Source organism: Scyliorhinus canicula, chromosome 6 (genome assembly GCF_902713615.1).
Source record: "Scyliorhinus canicula chromosome 6, sScyCan1.1, whole genome shotgun sequence".
Classification (NCBI taxonomy): domain Eukaryota; kingdom Metazoa; phylum Chordata; class Chondrichthyes; order Carcharhiniformes; family Scyliorhinidae; genus Scyliorhinus; species Scyliorhinus canicula.
This window is the reverse complement of record NC_052151.1, coordinates 12,477,312-12,484,352: the sequence shown is the minus strand read 5'-3', so window position 1 is coordinate 12,484,352 and position 7,041 is coordinate 12,477,312.

The window sequence follows — 7,041 nt, the reverse complement described above, 5'->3', positions numbered from 1 at the left end:
TGCCCCTTAATTGGAAAAAATGAATTGGGCACTCTAAATTAAAGAAAAAAGGAAATGAGATGAGCAAGTAGATCAAGAGTCAATGGGAGAACATTTTGTAGACTGTGATCATTGTATTGTAAGGTTTAGGATGATGATAGAAAAGGAAAATAGGCAATCCAGAGTAAAAATAAATAACCGCAGGAGAGCTGATATCAATGGAGCTGGGCCGGTTAGACTGGAACAAAAGGTTGGCGGGAAAATCTCTAGCTGATCAATGGGCTATCTCCAAAACAGAAATGGTCCGGACATGGTCAAGGTATATTCCCTTAAAAAGAAACGGTAGGGCAAACAAATCCAGAGTCCCTGGACGAAAAACGAGATAGAAAGTAAGATATGGAAGAAAACTGTCCCTATAACAGGTTTCAGATAGAAAATACAGTTGGGAATCAAGAGAAATACAGAAGGTTCAGAGGGGAGGCGAAAAACACATTCAGGAAGTGAAGAAGGATAATGAGAAAAGACCAGCAGCCGACTTAAACGGGAATCCCAAAATCATCTATAGGTATTTAAATAGTGAACGGGTGGGAAAAGGAGTAGGGCTGATTCTGGACCTAAAAGGGAATTTACACATGGAAGCATAGCTAAAATATAAAATGAATATTTTGCACCCATCTTTACCAAGGAGGTAGATGCTACCCAGAACATTGTGGCAGTGAGCAAATTCTATCCCAAGAAGGGTTCAAAATTCACCAGGAGGAAGTGTTGAATAGACCTGTGTTTATCAAACTTTTTTCCTGGCAACCCACTTTTACCAAATGGCTGTCCTTCGTGACACACACCACATTCACTTACTATTCAGGTGGGCCTGTCCTCACTTTTAGGCATTCAAAATTAATACACTTGATCTTCCTCACTTGCATTCAGTTCTGCATACTTAAAGCCAAGATGTTGCATGGCAACAAAATAATTCCACCTTGTACTGTGCAAATTTAACTTGCAAACAGTTTTACATCCTCGACGCTGAAATCGCTGGTTTGTCCAATGGCACATTTCCAACTCAAAGCAGAGATTTAATTCTGGGCTCCAAAGTTTGAAAAGGCTGCTTAATCGATCTGAAGATTTGACAGGCTGTGTACCATCTCACATACCTGAACACATTCTCTGATTTGGGAGCACTGTATCAACGTGAATTCAGCTATAAAGAAATGCGATAAATGTTATTCTTTTTAAAAATAAATTTATATGATACACTCATTTACAGTGCATCAGCCATCCATCTTTTTTAGGCGTCATCTCATTTTGAAATTGATTCAACAGCATAATATTTCAATGCACAAAGGGAGAAATAATGAGTTGGATTGTAAGATAATGGCAATGCTCATCAAATTCTGAAGCCAGAGCCTGCCTTCATGGCGGGAAATTTGAGACTTGGGCAGAGTCCACTGACCGGCTGCAGTACTGCTGCTACAATCGCAATTCAAACGGGATTCACTGTACGTTTAAAAATACACCTATTCTTTTGTTTCATAAAGTGCAAGTAACTTGAATTGTGTGAGTTAGTACTAAGCTTTTCCTCCATACCAAAAGATTTCATGCTGGCTATATCATCGTCTGAGAGGTCTTCATTGTAATAGAACAGTACAGCACAGAACAGGCCCTTTGCCCCTCGATGTTGTGCCGAGCATTGTCCGAAACCAAGATCAAGCTATCCCACTCCCTGTCATTCTGGTGTGCACCATGTGCCTATCCAATAACCGCTTGAAAGTTCCTGAAGTGTTCGACTCCACTATCACACCAGGCAGTCCATTCCACACCCTAACCACTCTCGGAGTAAAGAACCTACCTCGGACATCCCTCCTATATCTCCCACCCTGAATCTTATAGTACATCCACCCGAGGAAAGTCTCAGAACGTCAACTCTATCTATCTCCCTCATTATCTTATAAACCTCTATTAGGTCACCTCTCATACTCCTCCGCTCCAAAGAGAAAAGCCCTAGCTTCCTCAACCATTCCTCATAAGACCTATCCTGCAAACCAGGCAGCATCCTTGTAAATCTCCTTTGCACCCTTTCCAATGCTTCCACATCCTTCCTATAATGAGGTGATCAGAACTGCACACAATAACCCCGCGGCTCTTAAATTCAAGCCCCCTGTTAATAAACGCTAACACACTATAAGCCTTCTTCACGGCTCTATCCACTTGAGTGGCAACCTTCAGAGATCTGTGGACATGAACCCCAAGATCACGCTGTTCCTCCACATTCCTCAGAACCCTGCCTTTGACCCTGTAATCCGCATTCAAATTTTTTCTACCAAAATGAATCACTTTGCACTTATCAGGGTTAAACTTCATCTGCCATTTTTTGGCCCAGCTCTGCATCCTATCAATGTCTCTTTGCAGCCTACAACAGCCCTCCACCTCATCCACTACTCCACCAATCTTGGTGTCATCAGCAAATTTACTGATCTACCCTTAAGCCCCCTCCTCCAAGTCATTGATAAAAATCACAAATAGCAGAGGACCCAGCACTGATCCCTGTGGTACACCGCTGGTAACTGGTCTCCAGTCTGAAAATTTTCCATCCACTACCACCCTCTGTCTTCTATGTGATAGCCAGTTACTTATCCAATTGGCCAAATTTCCCTCCATCCCACACCTCCTTACTTTCTTCATGAGCCGACCAATGTGGAAAAGTGTGAGGTGATGTATTTTGGTCGGAAGGAAATGGAGAGACAATAGAAAATAAAGAAAATAAAGAGTACAAATTTTATTACAAATAACCCAACAAAACAAATACTTTCAATGCAAAACTGATATAGTACAGAACAAGAATTATTTGTGAATACAAGAATGAACACAACAGGATGACTTTAGAATAACAGACTTTCTGAACTAGTGCCTCCAGTTTTCATACTGGAAAAATCCGAAAAAAAACTAATTGGGGGAAAAAAAGGATAAAGCCTTGTAAATAGAATCATAGAATTTACAGTGCAGAAGGAGACCATTAAGCCCATTGAGTCTGCACTAGCTCTTGGAAAGAGCACCCCACTTAAGCCCACGCCTCCACCCTATCCCGTAATCCAGTAACCCCACCTAACCTTTTTGGACACTAAGGACAATTTATCATTGCCAATTCACCTAACCTGCACATCTTTGGACTGTGGGAGGAAATCAGAGCACCCAGAGGAAACCCACGCAGACACAGGGAGAACGTGAAGACTCCGCGCAGACAGTGACCCAAGCTGGAAATGAGTTTGGCCCATCGCCCGTGGAGAATCGCCACGGGGGGCTATTTCAGCGGCCCCCGACCAGTGCCGCGGCGACTGCGTGGGCGCGATTGGCGCCAATTCTCTGGTTGTGCTTCAATCGTTAGGATGTTATGCAGCTTTTCTTCATTAACGCCAACAGTTCTCCCATTTGAGAGACCGAGGATTAGGAACAAAGGATTAAGCAGGGACATGGATAGAGCAGGGACAGGAATGGTTGTTGCAGGTTCCGGGGTTTAGGTGTTTTAGTAAGCTCAGAGAAGGGGGCAAAAGAGGGGGAGGTGTGGCGCTGCTAGTCAAGGACAGTATTACGGTGGCGGAAAGGATGCTAGATGGGGACTCTTCTTCCGAGGTAGTATGGGCTGAGGTTAGAAACAGGAAAGGAGAGGTCACCCTGTTGGGAGTTTTCTATAGGCCACCTAATAGTTCTAGGGATGTAGAGGAAAGGATGGCGAAGATGATTCTGGAAAAGAGCGAAAGTAACAGGGTAGTTGTTATGGGAGACTTTAACTTTCCAAATATTGACTGGAAAAGATATAGTTCGAGTACATTAGATGGGTCGTTCTTTGTATAATGTGTGCAGGAGGGTTTCCTGACACAATATGTTGACAGGCCAACAAGAGCGAGGCCACATTGGATTTGGTTTTGGGTAATGAACCAGGCCAGGTGTTAGATCTGGAGGTAGGTGAGCACTTTGGAAACAGTGACCACAATTCGGTGACCTTTACGTTAGTGATGGAAAGGGATAAGTATACCCCGCAGGGCAAGAGTTATAGCTGGGGGAAGGGCGATTATGATGCCATTAGACATGACTTAGGATGTGTAGGTTGGAGAAGTAGGCTGCAAGGGTTGGGCACACTGGGTATGTGGAGCTTGTTCAAGGAACTGCTATTGCATGTTCTTGATAAGTACGTACCAGTCAGGCAGGGAGGAAGGGGTCGAGCGAGGGAACCGTGGTTTACCAAAGAAGTGGAATCTCTTGTTAAGAGGAAGAAGGAGGCCTATGTGAAGATGAGGCGTGAAGTTTCAGTTGGGGCGCTTGATAGTTACAAGGAAGCGAGGAAGGATCTAAAGAGAGAGCTAAGACGAGCAAGGAGGGAACATGAGAAGTCTTTGGCAGGTAGGATCAAGGAAAACCCAAAAGCTTTCTATAAGTATGTCAGGAATAAAAGAATGACTAGGGTAAGAGTAGGGCCAGTCAAGGACAGTGGTGGGAAGTTGGGTGTGGAGGCTGAGGAGATAAGCGAGATACTAAATGAATACTTTTCGTCAGTATTCACTCAGGAAAAAGATAATATTGTGGAGGAGAATGCTGAGACTCAGGCTATTAGAATAGATGGCATTGAGGTGCGTAGGGAAGAAGTGTTGGCAATTCTGGACAAGGTGAAAATAGATAAGTCCCCGGGGCCTGATGGGATTTATCCTAGGATTCTCTGGGAAGCCAGGGAAGAGATTGCTGAGCCTTTGGCTTTGATTTTTAGGTCATCATTGGCTACAGGAATAGTGCCAGAGGACTGGAGGATAGCAAATGTGGTCCCTTTGTTCAAGAAGGGGAGTAGAGATAACCCCGGTAACTATAGGCCGGTGAGCCTAACGTCTGTGGTGGGTAAAGTCTTGGAGAGGATTATAAAAGATACGATTTATAATCATCTAGATAGGAATAATATGATTAGGGATAGTCAGCATGGTTTTGTGAAGGGTAGGTCATGCCTCACAAACCTTATCGAGTTCTTTGAGAAGGTGACTGAACAGGTAGACGAGGGTAGAGCAGTTGATGTGGTGTATATGGATTTCAGTAAAGCGTTAGATAAGGTTCCCCACGGTCGGCTATTGCAGAAAATACAGAGGCTGGGGATTGAGGGTGATTTAGAGATGTGGATCAGAAATTGGCTAGCTGAAAGAAGACAGAGAGTGGTAGTTGATGGGAAATGTTCAGAATGGAGTTCAGTTACGAGTGGCGTACCACAAGGATCTGTTCTGGGGCCGTTGCTGTTTGTCATTTTTATAAATGACCTAGAGGAGGGCGCAGAAGGATGGGTGAGTAAATTTGCAGACGACACTAAAGTCGGTGGAGTTGTAGACAGTGCGGAAGGATGTTCCAGGTTACAGAGGGACATAGATAAGCTGCAGAGCTGGGCTGAGAGGTGGCAAATGGAGTTTAATGTGGAGAAGTGTGAGGTGATTCACTTTGGAAAGAATAACAGGAATGCGGAATATTTGGCTAATGGTAAAATTCTTGGTAGTGTGGATGAGCAGAGGGATCTCGGTGTCCATGTACATAGATCCCTGAAAGTTGCCACCCAGTTTGATAGGGTTGTGAAGAAGGCCTATGGTGTGTTGGCCTTTATTGGTAGAGGGATTGAGTTCCGGAGCCATGAGGTCATGTTGCAGTTGTACAAAACTCTAGTACGGCTGCATTTGGAGTATTGCATACAGTTCTGGTTGCCTCATTATAGGAAGGACGTGGAAGCTTTGGAACGGGTGCAGAGGAGATTTACCAGGATGTTGCCTGGTATGGAGGGAAAATCTTATGAGGAAAGGGTGATGGACTTGAGGTTGTTTTCGTTAGAGAGAAGAAGGTTAAGAGGTGACTTAATAGAGGCATACAAAATGATCAGAGGGTTAGATAGGGTGGACAGCGAGAGCCTTCTCCCGTGGATGGAGTGGCTAGCACGAGGGGACATAGCCTTAAATTGAGGGGTAATAGATATAGGACAGAGGTCAGAGGTGGGTTTTTTACGCAAAGAGTGGTGAGGCCGTGGAATGCCCTACCTGCAACAGTAGTGAACTCACCAACATTGAGGGCATTTAAAAGTTTATTGGATAAGCATATGGATGATAAGGGCATAGTGTAGGTTAGATGGCCTTTAGTTTTTTTCCATGTTGGTGCAACATCGAGGGCCGAAGGGCCTGTACTGCGCTGTATCGTTCTATGTTCTATGTTCTAAGCTCGAAGGCCCTGTCAAATATCCTCACAAGCTTCCTGACTAAGAACAAACAAAGAACAAAGAAAAGTACAGCACAGAAACAGGCCCTTTGGCCCTCCAGGCCTGTGCCGACCATGCTGCCACACGCTCCTACACTACAATCTTCTACACTTCCTGGGTCCGTATCCCTCTATTCCCATCCTATTCATGTATTTGTCAAGATGCCCCTTAAATGTCACTATTGCCGCTGCTTCCACCACCTCCTCCGGCAGCGAGTTCCAGGCACCCACTACCCTGTGTAAAAAACTTGCCTTGTACATCTACTCTAAACCTTGCCCCTCGCACCTTAAACCTATGGCCCCTAGTAATTGGCCCCTCTACCCATGGGAAAAGCCTCTGACTATCCACTCTGTCTATGCCCCTCATAATTTTGTAGGCCTCTATCAGGTCGCTCCTCAACCTCCGTCATTCCAGTGAGAACAAACCGAGTTTATTCAACTGCTCCTCATAGCTAATGCCCTCCATACCAGGCAACATCCTGGTAAATCTCTTCTGCACCCTCTCTAGCCTCCACATCCTTCTGGTAGTGTGGCGACCAGAATTGATACTCCAAGTGTGGCCTAAATAAGGTTCTATACAGCTGCAACATGACTTGCCAATTCTTATACTCAATGCCCCGGCCAATGAAGGCAAGCATGCCGTATGCCTTCTTGACTACCTTCTCCACCTATGTTGTCCCTTTCAGTGACCTGTGGACCTGTACACCTAGATCTCTCTGACTTTCAATACTCTTGAGGGTTCTACCATTCACTTTATATTCCCTACCTGCATTAGACCTTCCAAAATGCATTACTTCATATTTG